Source organism: Ornithorhynchus anatinus, chromosome 19 (genome assembly GCF_004115215.2).
Source record: "Ornithorhynchus anatinus isolate Pmale09 chromosome 19, mOrnAna1.pri.v4, whole genome shotgun sequence".
Classification (NCBI taxonomy): domain Eukaryota; kingdom Metazoa; phylum Chordata; class Mammalia; order Monotremata; family Ornithorhynchidae; genus Ornithorhynchus; species Ornithorhynchus anatinus.
Genome location: NC_041746.1, coordinates 4,955,962 through 4,972,260, shown reverse-complemented (window position 1 = coordinate 4,972,260; position 16,299 = coordinate 4,955,962).

The window sequence follows — 16,299 nt, the reverse complement described above, 5'->3', positions numbered from 1 at the left end:
AGTCACACAGCTGACAAGGGGCAGAGTTGGGATTCGAACCCATGACCTCTGACTTCCAAGCCCGGGCTTTTTCCACTGAGCCACGCTGCTTTTGTAAAAATGTTGGTATTTGTTAAGCGCTTACTATATGCAGAGCATTGTTCTAAGCACTGGGGGAGATACAGGGTAATCAGGTTGTCCCACCTGAGGCTCACAATTAATCCCCATTTTACAGATGAGGTAACTAAGGCCCAGAGAAGTGAAGTGACTTGCCCACAGTCACACAGCTGACAAGTGGCAGAGCTGGGATGAACCGTGTCCAACCTGAATATCTTGAATCTACCCCAGGGTTTAGTACAGTTCCTGGCACATAGTAAGTGCTTAACAAATACCATTGCTTTTAGTATAAAAGTACCAAATACCCACACACACACTCTCCACACCCCACACCCCTCTCCTACCAGCAACTGTTATATCCTCTTCTCCAGTCAAACGGCAGGGACTGTCTCTATCTGTTGTCGACTTGTTCATTCCAAGCGCTTAGTACAGTGCTCTGCACATAGTAAGCACTCAATAAATACTATTGAATGAATGAATATCTAAATGTGGGAATATTAAATGCCAGAGGCCCTAGGGGCCCATGATTCACTCTAAACATTAGAGAAGCTGAATGTCTATGGAAGGTCGAATGGGTTGCCTAAAGTCACATAAGACAGTGACTGAAACAGGAACAAAATCTGGAAGTTCAGACTTCTTGTCTGCTTAGTCCGTTTGGTGGAGAACAGCATTACCAGTAATCATGGGATGCCACCATATGTCAGCAAAATCTGTTTCCAAGAAGGAAGACAGAGAGCCTTGATTGGAGTATTAAGTATTAACAGGGTCCAAGCCTGAAAGAATTTCCATTGCTAAGATGCCCTTTCAATTGCTAAAAAGCATCGATCCCATTTCTCTCAGTGCAGACACATGTCCTAGGAGCTGCAGGGGGTGGGGAGTCCAGCCTTCTTTAGTTCCGCATCCAGCTCGCCACGTCACCAGGGCCTAACACTTCATCAGTGGCCCAGCCGCCAGCCCTGACCCTCGTGGTAGTCTGGAGTAAGGAGAGCCACCACAGGGCTTTGGATGGCTTGGATTTGGGAGAGGACCTCTGGTAGGATCCAACCAAGACTGGCTCTTGATTTTGGGGTCCTTTGTTAGGGTTTCATTCACAAACTGGGATGGGGTGGTGGGTAAGTCCAGGAAACCTCCCACTCCCCAAATTGGAAATCGGGCCAGGTCAGGCTAGCTCCCCGGAGACATCTCCCCTCAGGACAGGCTGTGTGAGGTCGTCCAAAGCCTATTGGCCCCCCGGGGGTTCCAGCTTCCATTCCCCTCTCTGAGGGGTCTCCAAAAGGAGGGGCCATGGGGCTTAACCCAGCTGCTGGGAGGCAAATTCAACACATAGACCAGCAATCAGTCCAGCCTTGCCCTAATGTGGCCCTGTGTGAGCTGAACTTCCCCAAGATTCCCTGCCTCAACATCTTGTAGACTCAGCAGGTACAGACAGGGCACACAAAAATGCCAATATGACCCATGTAATCCTAAAGAGGGCACCCTCTCAGGGTTAAAACTGCCCTTTCTCCTTCCTGCATGAGTTGATAAATAGGGCTTAATGTTAGAAAATCTTAGAAAATTTCCTTTTGTCCTAAAGGTAAGGTTCAGGTAGAATTTTTTTAAATTATTTTTAGAAAAATTGCTTCATGAGTTTTTTTGAAGAACAATAGTAAAAGAACTATAATTTTCGTATTACAAATAGAGTTTTTTTGCATTTATGTCATTCAAAAATTATTGTTAAAAGCTTCAAACTTGGCAGGAATGTAGTCCCAGTGGAGGAAGGGAGAAATCAAGCCAATCTAAAGTCACAAAGATTTAAATAATGTGTCTTAACAACATACACAAATAGAACATTTTATGAGCATTTTTAAAGGACATTTGGCTTAAAGCATCCCTACTCAAGAAACCTTCTTAGGGAAGAATTCTGCTTCAGCTACACTACTTCTGTTTCTTCTTATTTCCTAACATATCCCCAGGAATTGATCTGAAAAAATGTAATACAATCTGGAACTTGGGAATTCAAATAATCAAAAGTCATGTAATTGAAAAGGTTCATATAATGAAGCTCATTCAGCTCCTGTGCACACATGCAGATACTCCACAAGTTTTTCCACAAAAGGGTCACAATAGCATAACAAAATACAATTTATAGTTTTACAGGCATATTATGAAATATTCAAAATGGGCACTATGACTGGATAAATATTAACCTGAGAACCTTAGCTTGGGAATTTCCTGACTCTTAAAGGCTTAGCTTCAGAGCATTATTTAATACTATTTTTTGTAGCATTTCATAAAAATAAGCACTGTTTGAGGTTTTGCCTCTTCAGCTTTTCTCTTTCTCTCACTTACGCCTGTACTTTTCTAGGAAAACCTATCTAAAGTCCTATCTGTTGGCCAAAAGCGAGTCGTCATCCCCCGCCACAGTGGCTGATACATATAATTTGAATTCAGGTTTTCATTCAATATTTCATATTTAAGAACGGTCAATCTAATGTTTTAATTCTCAGTGTTTCCATGTCTGCTGCCCCCATGGCTGAGTAAAGGAAGAGGACTACTGCATGAGAAAAGTGCTTTTTCCAAGTCCCCCAACATTTTGTAATGATTGGCAAGTCTAGAAAGGAGCTGAATCGAGCACAGGGGCTGACCCTGGCTTTCTTCCTTCTTTCAATTTCACCTCAGATGATCGTAGGTGAAAATGAATCCGAGAGGAATGTCATTCTAGTCTCCATTTCAACAAATTCACCACACAGATTCAATTCGGCCGTGAAATGCTAAAATCCAAACCTAGCCGTGGTGGTCCCAGAGGCCCAGAGCAATGGGAAAACATGTCAGGAGGAGAGAAGACAATCTTCATAAGGCAGCCATCCTGCCAGTCTACTTTGAAATGATTGGCACTGGAGAGTCCCAAGCCTCACGACTACTCTTCGGGGCCCAATGCTCTGTTTTTAAGTTGCCTGCGGAACTGACACCAACATATTTTGCATTCCCCAATCTGTGGATATTTGCCTTTTTCCATACAGAAAAATTTTAAATATTTGATTTGGCTGTAGCCACCCAGGCAGGGCAATATGAAGTGCTGGTACAGCGTAGTGGTGTCAGCATCTGACTGCCATCTTAACCACTCATTCTCCAATGACTCTGTTCCCTCTGCTTTCAAACACATCCATGAAGCTCCTATCCTAAGAAAAATGCTCTCCTTCTTTTCTACTGCACCCTCCGGCTATCATGTCTCCCTCTGACCGCGCCTGTCCAAACACTTTGAATGAGTTGTTTACTCCCACTGCCTTCACTTTCTCTCCTCCAAGTTCCTCTTTGACCCCCTAACATCCAACTTCCGCTCCCTCCACTTCACTCAAACTGCTCTCTCCAAACTCACTGATGGCTTCATCCTTGCTATATCTCCCAGACCCTGCTCCATCCTAATTCTCCTTGATCTCTCAGCAACCCTTGGCCCTGTGACTCCAAGTTCTATGCTCCAGAGCCTTCTTGGGACCATCCCAAGGAGGGGGCAAGGAGTAAATACAGGAGCAGCAGGTAGTTATGTTCTTCAAACCATCCTACTCCCCCAAGAATCAGCTTGCCCAGGACCTCCAAACACCAAACCACTGGGAATGTGTGTTTGGCAGGGGGCGAAGGGGGGAGATGCAGCAGGTGGACCCCACCAAAGCTGGAGGGAGAATGAGGACTGCTGCTTGCTAGGATCCTAGCATTTTTAGGCCCAGGCCCCAGTAGAACTGAGTAGAACTGAATATGGTCACCTCAGTCACTTGCTGTTTTACCCTTATACTTCCTCCTGCTTCCTATATTTGTAAATCATTTTTGTCTGCCTCCTCCATCAGACTGCATACTCCTGGAAGGCAGGGAACATGTGTCTTGCTGCTATTATATTCTCCTAAATAGTCCAGTTGTTTGGACCCCCAAAGCACTTATGTATATAGGCTTACACTTTGCTTCTTCCTCTATCCATAATTTATTTTAATGTTTGTCTCTCTCACTAGGTCATAAGCTCCTTGTGGGCAGGAATCGTGTCTACCAACTCTACTGTACTCTTCCAAGTGCTTACCAGAACTCTGCATACAGTATGCACTCAATAAATACCATTCATTGATTGACCCCTCTGGGTTGAACGTTTTGTAGGAATTCATGACGATTTCCTCAAAAATAGAATAGAGAGAGGCCTGCATCCCAACATCTGCTCCTTCTCATTAAAGGAAATGTTGTTGCTGGATTTTAAATCTTCTCTTTAGGCTTTCTATAGCGGAAAAATTCTCAACTTTGGGATTTAGTATAACTGAATAGAGAAAAAATAGGTAAGCTAATCTGCTAAAATTAGCCACTAATTTTTTGTGAACCATTTCTTCTCTGCCTAGTTGCTGTCCTTGTACCTGCCCTACTTTTCTTTGCCTGGCCCCTGACTGTTTAGGACATTTTGCTTTTCAAAACAACTAAACAGTCCCTGAACATTTCTGAGCTTCGGTTCAGCCTGGTGTACTGGTCCAAGCAAATGCCTGCCCTTCAGCTCACATGCTAAACTGAGAATTGCTTCCAAGAGTAGCTTGTGTAAAACGAAAGGGGGAAAACCATGAATGAATACCTCATATCTGTATGATCCTTGTCATTTGTCCACATCACTTACCTAAGTTTGTCCAAAGTGACAGTGCAGAATTAAGTCCTTTAGTTCCTGAGACAAGAAAGAATGTGGACCAAGGCAAGGCAAACCCTGCAAAACCCTGCAGCCCAAGGCAAGCCAAAATGGCCCTTTAATGAATTCATTAATGATGGTATTTTTTAAGGGCTTACTATGTGTCAAGCACTGTTCTAAGCACTGGGATAGATACAAGCTAATCAGGTTGGACACAGTCCCTGTCCCACCTCAGGCTCACAGTCTTAATCCCCATTTTACAGATGAGGTAACTGAGGCACAGAGAAGTAAAGCGGCTTCTCTTTACACAGCAGACAAGTGGCAGAGCTGTGATTACAGCTCAGGTCCATCTGACTCCCAGGCCTGTGCTCTATGCACTAGGCCATGCTGTAGCCCTTTTGCAGCCCTTTGTGGGGATGTGGGTGAGGTGAGCATTGGGAGTGAATTGACCAGAACTCCCTGTCACTTCAGTAATTCTGCTACCAGACTGAGTTTTTGTTTGGGGGTCCAACCACCGCTGCAGGCTGGGTCCAGGCAGGAGTAGTTTAAAGAGCGGGAACTATTGCCGGGAGCAGGTAGTTCTGCTTTTCATGCACTCATCCCAGCCCAAGGCGGAGAAGCAGCCTGGCCTAGCGGAAAGAGCACGGACATGGGAGTCAGAGGACCTGGATTCTAATCCTGGCTCCACTGTTTGCCTGCTGTGTGATCTTGGGCAGATCACTTGACTTATCTGTGCCTGATCTGTACAATGGGGATTCAATACTTGTTCTTCCTTATACATAGACTGCGAGTCCCATGTGGGACGGGGCTGAATCTGACCTGATTGTCTCACACCTACCCCAGTGCTTGGCACACACTTAGCAAATATGACAATTATTATTATTATTAGAGCTGAGGAATGCCATTTTACTAATGACCTCCATTTTTTCAGCTGCCTCAAACCCCCTTAGTCGTGCCCAATGAAGCATTCTAATACCACCCAATTGATTTATTCATTCATTCATTCATTGGTATTTATTGAGCACTTACTATGTGCAAATCACTGTACTAAGCACTTGGGAGAGTATAATACAACAGAGTGAGCAAACACAATCCCTGCCCACAACAAGTTTACAGCCCAATATATCCACTCTCTGTAAGAGCAACAAGGAGCTGGGGGAGATTGTAAAAGGCCATCGGGTCCAGTCCCCTGCACCTAGGTGTGTTACAAGTTTAACATCCAAATTGCTCGTAAGTCCCAGAGTGGGGAAGCACTGGGCCAGACCACCTTGTCCAAACTGACGGATGACAGTGTCATATGGCACAGAATTACTCTCCCCATCTTCAAAGCCTTACTGAAGGTACATGTCCTCCAAGGGGCCTTCCCTAACTAAGCCCCCTTTTCTCTTCTCCCACACACTTCTGCATCACCCTGACTCGCTCCCTTTATTCACCCCCCTCCCAGCCCATAGCAACTTATGAACATGTCTGTAATTTACTTATTTATATTGTCTCCGCCCCCCTCTAGACTGTAAATTCATTGTGGGCAGGGAATGTGTCTGTTTGTTGTTATATTGTACTCTCCCAAGCGTTTAGTACAGTGCTCTGCACACAGTAAGCACTCAATAAATACGATTTAATGAATGAATGAACTAAGTATCATTCAGAAGGCCACATGACTTACCTTCAGAGCCCTGTCAAAAAAGGCAATTACCTTGCTTTTGCATGATCTTCTCTTCACAAAGTCCTGTTTATATTCTGAAAGTGCCCCCAAAGCAGCTTTCCTTTGCGGGACCCCATCATCCTGATCCTCTTTGCTATAAATAGCCCTGCAGTTTTGAGCCTGATGAAAATGTGCAGGGAGGCCCTTGTGAAGTCATTTGATCCCTGGAAGGGCCACAAAAGGTCAGGTATTTAGTAGTAAAAGTTGCAGGAATGATTCAGTAGGTAAGGTCATGGGCGTCTGAGAACAAACACATCAGGAGGGCAAGCAGCTGCCCAGGATGGAATCCAAATGCCTTGCTTAAGCCACCCTCCTCCACCCTCACAGCAGACAAGACAACAAGACTGACTGAACTCCCTGTTTTTGATCAAAACCAGCGTTGTCGGTAGTTATCGAATATTTGTACCCACGTACATGATTCCAAAAAAGCACACATCATTCTGGGTTTAATTACTGATTAGCCACAAACAGACAGGCCTTATAGAATTCCACCTGAGCCTCATTTCAATTTTAACCCAGTGGTTCATGTTTTGGATAATAGCTCAACTGGACTCATGAGGTTCCTGGGACCTAGCAGTTTCTCTTTCTTGACCCACCTCCTTTTCAGTAGGGCAGACTTCTTCCCCATTTTCTCTGTCTCCTCCTCCGACCTTGCTTCCAACACACATTCATCATTAGGTATCCCGCGACCCGAGACATTCGTTGGCTGTCACTGGATGATCCCATTGCAACTTTGCCTCTGTCTCTGGGGTTTGTTTTAGAACGTGGGGCCTCAAGAGCAAGAATCAGATTGATTTCATTTCTACACAGAACATCAGGTACATGTTGGCTTTCCATAAACTTTAGCAGCTGATGATGACAATTTAACATCTTGCCTTGAGAAATGCTACTCATGCCTTCAAAGAGGGGTTGCTCAGACACAAGCGTTTGCTGTCGACGTAACAGGAAATGGCCAACAGCTTGCTGTGTGACAACTAAGCCAATCTCTCTGGGCCTCTGTTTCCTCATCTGTAAAATGGGAATAAAATACTAGCTCTCCCTACCTCCTTGATTGTGAGCCAAAGGTCGAAAGGGACAGAGACTGTGCCTCCGCTGATTATTTTGGATCTATTCCAGTGCTTGGCTTGTAGCAAGCACTTAATAAAAACCACTAATGATGACACTAAAAGAGATGCAGCACTTTGCCAAATCTTGATAAGTGCCCCCATAATGAACACATGATTAAGAAGGGAAGGTATGGAAAAACTTTGCGGGTCCAGCCTTGACATAGCCACAGTTGAGTTAACAGCTCCCTGGTCCCTCCCTTCATCCTTCTCTCCTTCCCTTTCTCTGGTCTTATTTTACTGCATTGCTACATCTAGGAGAGAGAATGGTATATTCCAAACTCCAGGAATTGGGGAAAGCTCAGGAGGTGAGTATACCAGGTCTCTGAGCTGAGGGTTCACAGTACAGTCCCCCTAGACTGTAAGCTCCTTGGAATTATACCGTACTCTCCTAAGTGCTTAGTACGGTGCTCTAAACCCAATAGGCACTCAATAAATATGATTGATTGACTGATTGATTGAGCTCTTCATACCTTCTTCCTGGCCTGAGGAGAGGTGAAAAGACTAAGCTGTCTCCAAGAGATGAGCACAGGTATCTCTGGGGACAGGGTGGACTTATCCTGTTGCTTCTCCTTAGGAGAGATAATTGTCACCTTTAACACCTATTAAACCTTTTTTTAAAAAGCCATGCTTATTGCAATGCCCAGAGTGTTCTTCTTTCCAGTGCTGTCAGCTTTTGCTGCTACTTCCTGCAAAGGGAAACTAGAGGGGAAAACCGACTTCCAGTCAAAATGAGATCAGTTCATCTGACCCACAAAAAGAAAAAAAAATCCAATTAATTTGCAGTATCCTGCAAAAAACAATTAAAGTAATTCCCATGGAGTGAGCTGAGGAGGGGAGTGGGGGGTAAGCTCATCCTGGTGAAACTCCAAAGCCATGTTTATTTTAGGCTGGCTCCTGCCTCCAGCTCCTGACTGGCTCACCCTTCAAAGCCTTATCGAAGGCATATCTTCTTCGAGAGGCCTTCCCCGACCAGGCCCTCATTTTCTCTACTCCCACTCCCTTCTGCTTCACCCTTGTGCTTGCAATGTACCCTTCATTCACCCCTTCTTCAGCACCACAGTGCTTACTTACTTATCCTTAATTTATTTATATTCATGTCTGTCTTCCCCTCTAGACTGTAAGCTTGTTCTGGGCAGGGAACATGTCTACCAACTCTGTTATATTGTACTCTCTCAAACACTTAGAATAGTGCTCTGCAAACAGCAAGCATTCAATAAATACGATAGACTGAGTTAGGGAGGCACCTAGCCAATAGGATGCCCACTTGATGCTCAACTGAACAGCTAAGGCTCACAGGCTTTCACAGCACCTGCCAGTTCAGCAGCCTGATTCCCTTGGGCTTGAGGCCACACCACTAGGTTGCTTGATGGACCAGTTGGTCCCATTTTCTACCCTGAAAAGAGGCTTTCTCACTGGTTTTCATTTTTGCCCAACACATAAAATACCTGTGCTGGCCTAGTGGATTGAGCATGAGACTGAAGAGAACTGGCTTCAGCTCCAACACTGACCTGCTTTGTGACCTTGGGCAAGCTACTTAACCTTCAGGACTCCATTTCCTCCTCCATAAAATGGGGATAAGATACCTTATCTTCCTACTAATTAGATACTGAGTCTCATATCGAACAGGGACTTGGTTCAATCTTACTCTCTTGTACCTTGCAGAGTGTGTGGCACCAAACAAACATGTCAGTCAATCGACAGTATTTACTGAGTGCTTACTATGTGTGGAGGCGTACTAAGTGCTGGACCTAGGAACCAGATCCAGCCTCACAGCCTCAAGGAAAGCTGTTGCAGAACTCTTAGATGACCAAACAGGATGCAGTGATAGCAGCTGTTGGAATCTACAGCAGATTTATTCCCTGGGCCTAGGAGAAAAGCTCTCAGACCTGTAAGTCCCCTCGGGGTGGTCCTTCCTATTGCCCTTCAGGCTTCAGGTGTTGTGCCTCCAAAGGAAGACAGGAGTGGGGAGGAGAAGAAGAGAGCAGCAGCATGAGGGAGTGTGACCCTTCAGAAACTTGTCCGGGGTCACTGCTTGTGGGCTCAGTCCTGCTCTCAGGGCATGGGAAGAACCCACGATACACAGAAAGACAGAGACACACACAAACATCAAACATATGTAAAAAGGCTCTCCTCTTCCCCCTAGCTGCCATGAGTCAGCTTCAGGAAGCGACAGGGAGATCCCTGCTGGGACTCAGCAGGGACAATGGGAGGGAGGGACAGAGGGAAAGAGGCAGAGCTGGAGGGACTCTCTTCCCTGCCCACTAGGAAAGCCCATTGCTTTCCGAGAAAAGGGTATTTCCTCCCAGTCACTGACAAGGCCAGAGACAGAACTGAGATTCAATGCAGATGCCACAGCTCTGGTTACAGGGAAGTGTGCAGGCCAAGAAAAATGGGCACTGTTCCCATTCCAGGGGAAATCGGGTGCTTGAGAACAGTGAGAAGGGGTCGAGAGGACAGAGAAAGAAGAGGAGAGTCACACCACTCCCCCCATCAGCTCCTCTAGATTTCCTCCATCTAGATTTCCATAAAAACCTCTCAGGCTCTGCAACCGTTACTGGGGTGTCAACACAGGCCCTGGGGCTGAGCCCCATTCTGCTATTAGCTAACTGTGGGGTGTCTGGGGCTGCACCTGTCACTACTGACTGATTTGGGAGTTAGTTTTGAGTTGGTTAGGGCTTGAACTTTATTAGCCCACAGTGACAGGCTACAGTGAAATGCCACATTTCATGGCTTGGTTTCAGAAGCGTGATATCGTGTGCTGGTACATGGGTTCATATGATTTATAATTATTTCCAGCAAACCAAAAGCACATTTATTCTATACATGGAAATTAGCAGAACTCCAAACGGACAATAGATGACTAGGCAAATAGGCTGGGCTTGAGGCTTTCAAAGGAAAGAAAACTTTGTTTAAACTAATCCATCCTGTGTAAACAAAAAGTTAACTGGAGAAAGCCAGCTGTAATTACTCTATATTTGCACTTCGGTCTTCAAAAGCATTTTATTTCTTGTTTTGTCTTGGAATTGGTTCCCTTATATAACGCATGTTAAAATAGCTCAAACTATTTCATTAACTATTGCCAGCTGACGTTCCTGCTGCATAAGCATAACTCATAGCTCCACCTAATCTTTCCATATTTCCACATTTTGAACTGAATGCCCTACTGTCTAGGTGTGTGGGACAAGGAGGCAGTGAAGGATAGAGGGGTTACTTGTGAACTGTGCATTCTGCTTCTGATACTGCTAGTAATTGGCTGAGTGGTCCTGACGGAAACCTCTTAATGTCCCTTTTTCTTCCTTTCCTCATCGTCAAAGAAATGCTGAGAATGAGCAAAGTTATTAAAGGCCTTAGGATGAGAGATCAAGTCAGAATGCCACCTGGGATCCACCTCCAACCTAGACCCTGTGGCGGAGGCTTTATCACTTAACCCTCAGAGTCTGGGTTCCATGTCAATAAAAGGAGGAGATTCACCTCTTAAATATCCTTAGGGTTTAAGCAGCTTCTAACACCAGGCACCCAGAAAGGAGGGAGAGGCAGCAGCCTTATAATAAACTATGAATAACATCAGATAGCTAGAATGCCAGATAAGATAAAACTTAACATGATCACAGCCATCTGGGAGTTCTGGCACTAAGCTTGCAAGAGATTGTGAGGGTGATGATACCTTGTCTGGGAAGTCTTTTAATCTCCTTAAGGTAACACAAGGCATTAATTATTTTCTCTCTTATTTTTTGATCCTCTCAGCCATTCCTGAGCCATTATATTAGCAATGCTCCTCCTATTAATAATAATTAATAGAGATAATCGTTGGATTTGTTAATGCTTACTATGTCAGAGCACTGTTCTAAGTACTGGGGTAGATACAGGGTAATCAGGTTTGTCCCCACATGAGGCTCACAGTCTTAATCCCCCATTTTACAGATGAGGTAACTGAGGCATCAAAAGTGAAATGACTTGCCCATAGTCACACAGATGACAAGTGCAGAGGTGGGATTCGAACCCATGACCTTCTGACTCCCAAGCCCAGGCTCTTCTGCTGACCATGCTGCTTCTCTATATGGAAATTCATACTTCCTTTTCATCTGGAAAGTTAGTGCCCACCATTAAGCCTATATCTCTAGCTTCACATTTACCTTCCTCTGACACCCTGAGGCAAGACTTGCAGAGAGAGGGGGCTGGAGGAAAATAAATCAGTCAATCCATCAGTATTTATTGAGTGCTACTGTGTACAGACACTGAGCTAAGCACTTGGGAGAGTACCAACAATATATAAATCTCAAATAATAATCTCTTTACAACTATCAACAGACAAGTTCCGAGATCCCCATTTTCAGATGTGAGACTGAAAGTTAATACTCCTGGAATTCCCCATCATTGGAATCTCCTCACACCTCCAAACCACAAATCAGAAATATTTTAACCCAATTTACCCAAATGGCTTTTATGGAGGATGCTAAACCCCAAGTCCTGCTCTGGCTTGGAGTAAACTCCCACTTCATATCTAACAGACAATACTCTCCCCCTGCTTCAAAGCCTTCATCTCCTTCAAGAGGCCTTATCTGACTAAGCCCTCCATTCCTCTTCTTCCACTCCCTTCTGCATGACCTGACTGGATCCCTTTATTTATCCCCTCCGCCCATCCCCACAGCACTTATGTACATATCTGTAATTTATATATTTATATCAATGTCCATCTCCCCTTCTAGACTGTAAACTTGTTGTGGGGAGGGAATGTGTCTACCACTTAGTACATTGCTCTGCACAAAGTAAGCACTCAGTAAATACAATTGACTAGGAGATGGCAGTTTGAAAATGTCTATTTCAGCTAAACTTTTCAGGGGTTCCATAAATGCAACAGTTAGGCATGTCTTTCCAAAGTTTCCCCAAGTCTGCATACCCAGTTTCCCTGCAACACGGGTGCTGCACTCTTGCCACCTCCACATTTTAAGACAAACTCAGGTGCTAGCACTCATCCAGTGATCAACATCATCAGACGTGTGCAAGCGCTTCTGATGACACCGCAGAGCGCTTTATCCAGATAGATGCATGTTGTCAAGAGAACCTTCCCTTAATCTGCCGCCATGGTCTATCCAAACTGGGGAGTACAAACACATGTTCTGGCCCAGCTGAAAGAAACCGCGAAGTTGCGAGCTTAGCTTCCCCCCAGGGCTAATGACAGCCCCAGTGTCTGCCATTCTATAGGTACGTTGTCAGCCATAGACAGATTTTAATAACAGCGAAGCTTCGTGCTGCTGGAGCTCATTAATGCCGAATGCCGATGTAACCAAAGTAATAACTCTTTCCTGGATCATTCAACACTTCTTCTGGGACAAAACCGGAAAGTTTGGTGGACAAAAATGCAAACACACAAAAGCCAACTAAGGTTTTTGGAATGTCTAAAAGGGTTCGGATCAAATTTCGGAAAAATGTTGGAGCCAATTTCTTTTTATCTGAACTTTTTGGCCTCGAAAGTATTAAGCAAATGGACCGTTCTACTTGATTCAGTCAGCTAGAAAGACTGGCTCTGAAGACAAATATGACTGAATGTCATGGAATGAAAAACAGTGACTAAAATAACAGTGTATTTATGGGGAGGAAAACGAGTCATAGTTCGAAGTTGAGACAATCACTGCTGTACAGGCTGCCAAGGGTAAAGTTAACATAAAAGGAGAAAAGCCATGAACACAGTAGTTAAAACAAAATGTATATCATATGTGGAATGCAAAGTCCCTTGCTAAGAAGCAGTCAGAGACTAGTGCATAAGTGAAATACCAGCTCAGCAGGCTTACAGATCTAGATCTCTATATTGAATATGAATATATATTGAGAGAGAAAGATTTCAGTTCACAGCTGTAGCAAAGCATCTGTCAACACTTCCATTTCAGTTTTGTGTTTCTGCATAGACAGACCTACACACATACATCGACACCTGGAAACTAGAGTTGTGTATGTAAATGTTTGTGTTGAGGCAACGTATTGTGTTTCAGTGGTCTTTAAAAAGGGAAAGAAAGTCTGGGTGACCAATTGTCCTAGAGACTAGCCAAAGGTACATTCTCTGCCCCTTTGGATATTGGAGCTGAAGTCCTGGGAGATCTCAGGACTTTGACAAGCAGCATGGCTCAGTGGAAAGAGGCCAGGCTTGGGAGTCAGAGGTCATGGGTTCAAATCCCACCTCTGCCACTTGTCAGCTGTGTGACTGTGGGCAAGTCACTTCACTTCTCTGTGCCTCAGTTACCTCATCTGTAAAATGGGGATTAACTGTGAGCCTCACGTGGGACAACCTGATTACCCTGTATCTACCCCACCGCTTAGAATAGTGCTCGGCACATAGTAAGCGCTTAACAAATACCAACATCATTATTATTATTATCTCCCCTCAACTTCAATCCTCTAAAAATGAAACCTATTTTAGACAATGTAGCCTAGGAACTTTCATGAAGCTTTCATCTGATTCCTCATCAGTTCTGAACATAAAAGTAGTTGTGAAGTACCACTTCCCCCAGATGTGTTACAATTGAAAAATAAATGCTAGGTACAGACTAAATATCCAGCTCAAACCCATTCATACTAAGATACCATATCAATACTGTTATATCATTACACAAAATGAAGCCAGTTTTCAGATTTTTAACTATGTACTGATGATTATACCTTTTGGGGTGTGGGGGTGGGGCAGAGTGAGGCGGGATAGCTAGTCTCACTGAAGAAGATGCCAGTCACATGGCCCAAGGCCTCAGGTGGGAGAGGCAGGACTGTGTGTGGTGGTGACTAAAGAAACAACAGACAGCAGGGGTCTGCGGGGAACACCCCCTTTCCAACTCTGCCCCAGGGGGAGCAGCACCTTAGCTTCCCTAGTTGTCCTCTCAGCGCCCCCAGCCCCCACTACCTCGAGATCCCCATTCAGGTACTTGTTCATAACACAGCTCAGTTCAAGCCAGTTCCCCCTCTAGACTGTAAACTCACTGTGGTTAGAATAAGAGTCTACCAACTCTGTTACGGTCTTACACTGTGCTCTCCCAAGGGCACAGTACAGTGCTCTGCATACAATAAGCGCTCAATAAACATGATTGATTGATTTATTTTTAGCACTGGTAACTCTCTCTCTCTCTCTCCACCCCCAACCTGTGTAGAAGAACCCAACAGTAGATGGTGCTTGTGACCTGCCTGGTATAAGACATTTCCTCAATGACAGTATTCTACTTCTACTTTTAGGAAACTCAAAGATATTCTGCAAAAATCTCTGTTTGCTAAAAACTACTAATGCCAAGAATATAAACCCAGGAGAAGTTGGAATGTGGCTATTCTTCATGGAATTTTTAGCAGAGAGCTCCTTCACATATCCACATTAAAGCTCACTTCCTGTTGATATGTTGGTATGAGCCAATTCAGGGATGGTCATTTGCTCAAAGGGCATATCTTGGACTCTTTTTTTTAAGTCTCAGGCTCTACCATGAGAGAGGAAAGGGCCTTTAGACTAGAATCAAACCCTGATGCCAATTTATTTATCATCGACTCAGTTCCACTATGAATAATCCAAACTTGGCTAACAGAGAAGCAGTGTTGCCTAGTGGAAAGAGCACAGGTCTGGGACTCAGAGGACCTGAGTTCTAATCCCAGCTCGGCCACTTGTCTGCTCTGTGACCTTGGACAAGCCATCTAACTTTCCTGTGCCTCAATTAACTCATCTGTAAAATGAGAAGACTGTGAGCCTCACGTGGGACTTGGACTGTGTCCAACTTGATTAGCTTGTATGTATTTTAATGCTTGATATAGTGCCTGGTGCATGGTAAGCTCTTAACAAATATCAAGTTAAAAAGAGAGAGAGAGACAATAGCTGTCATTTGGAGGTCTTTAATGTTTACAGCATCCCAGCTGGAAACTGGAAGCCAATTCAGTCAATCAATGGTGTTTATTGAGGGCTGAATGGGTGAAAAGCACTGTACTAAGCACTTGAAGGAGCACAATACAATAGAGTTGAAGGAGCACAATCCCTACCAGAATTTGCCACAGATCGGCTAGCAGGACACACTACAATCAAGAAAGGGGAAGCCCTTTTCATACAGAAATTTCATAAGGATCAGTAGCAAGGATGCACAAGTGAAAATGGCACTAGATGCTGCAAAAATCAACCAAGATTGCACAACCCAGAGAAGCCCTTGTGTGCATGGATGAGTATGCCTTTGCAGACACACATCACACACAAAAGGTGAATTTGACCACCAGGGGTGTCTTCTATAAGTACAAGAGACAGATCTAATATATGTATAATTAATACTAAATTGAAGGTGGAATCAAATCTCTGATTCGGGAAGAAAAATCTTTGGTCCATCTTAGATCTGTAAAAGAGGATGATTTGGTTAACTGTTAAAGCAAGGGCTGTTGAAAGGGTAAGGGGTTCAAGTGAGTATAATTGAAATGATTGTGCATTCCCTTTGATGAGATCACTGAGCGACGTGGGAAACTACTTCTAGCACTGTTGGAGCCTGGGAAGGAAACCTAGAAAACAATCCAAGGAAATGAATGGAATCCTTAGTGCTACTGCTACCTCTAAAGAGTCCACCAATACAACTCTCAGTAAATTGGTGTAAATTTGCTTTTATGAGGAATAATACTAGAGAACATCCAGTTTAAGGCATAATCGAATAAGTGAATTAAGGTGCTCAAAACCATAATAATAATAATAATAATGTTGGTATTTGTTAAGTGCTTACTATGTGCCGAGCACTGTTCTAAGCGCTGGGATAGACATAGGGGAATCAGGTTGTCCCACGTGG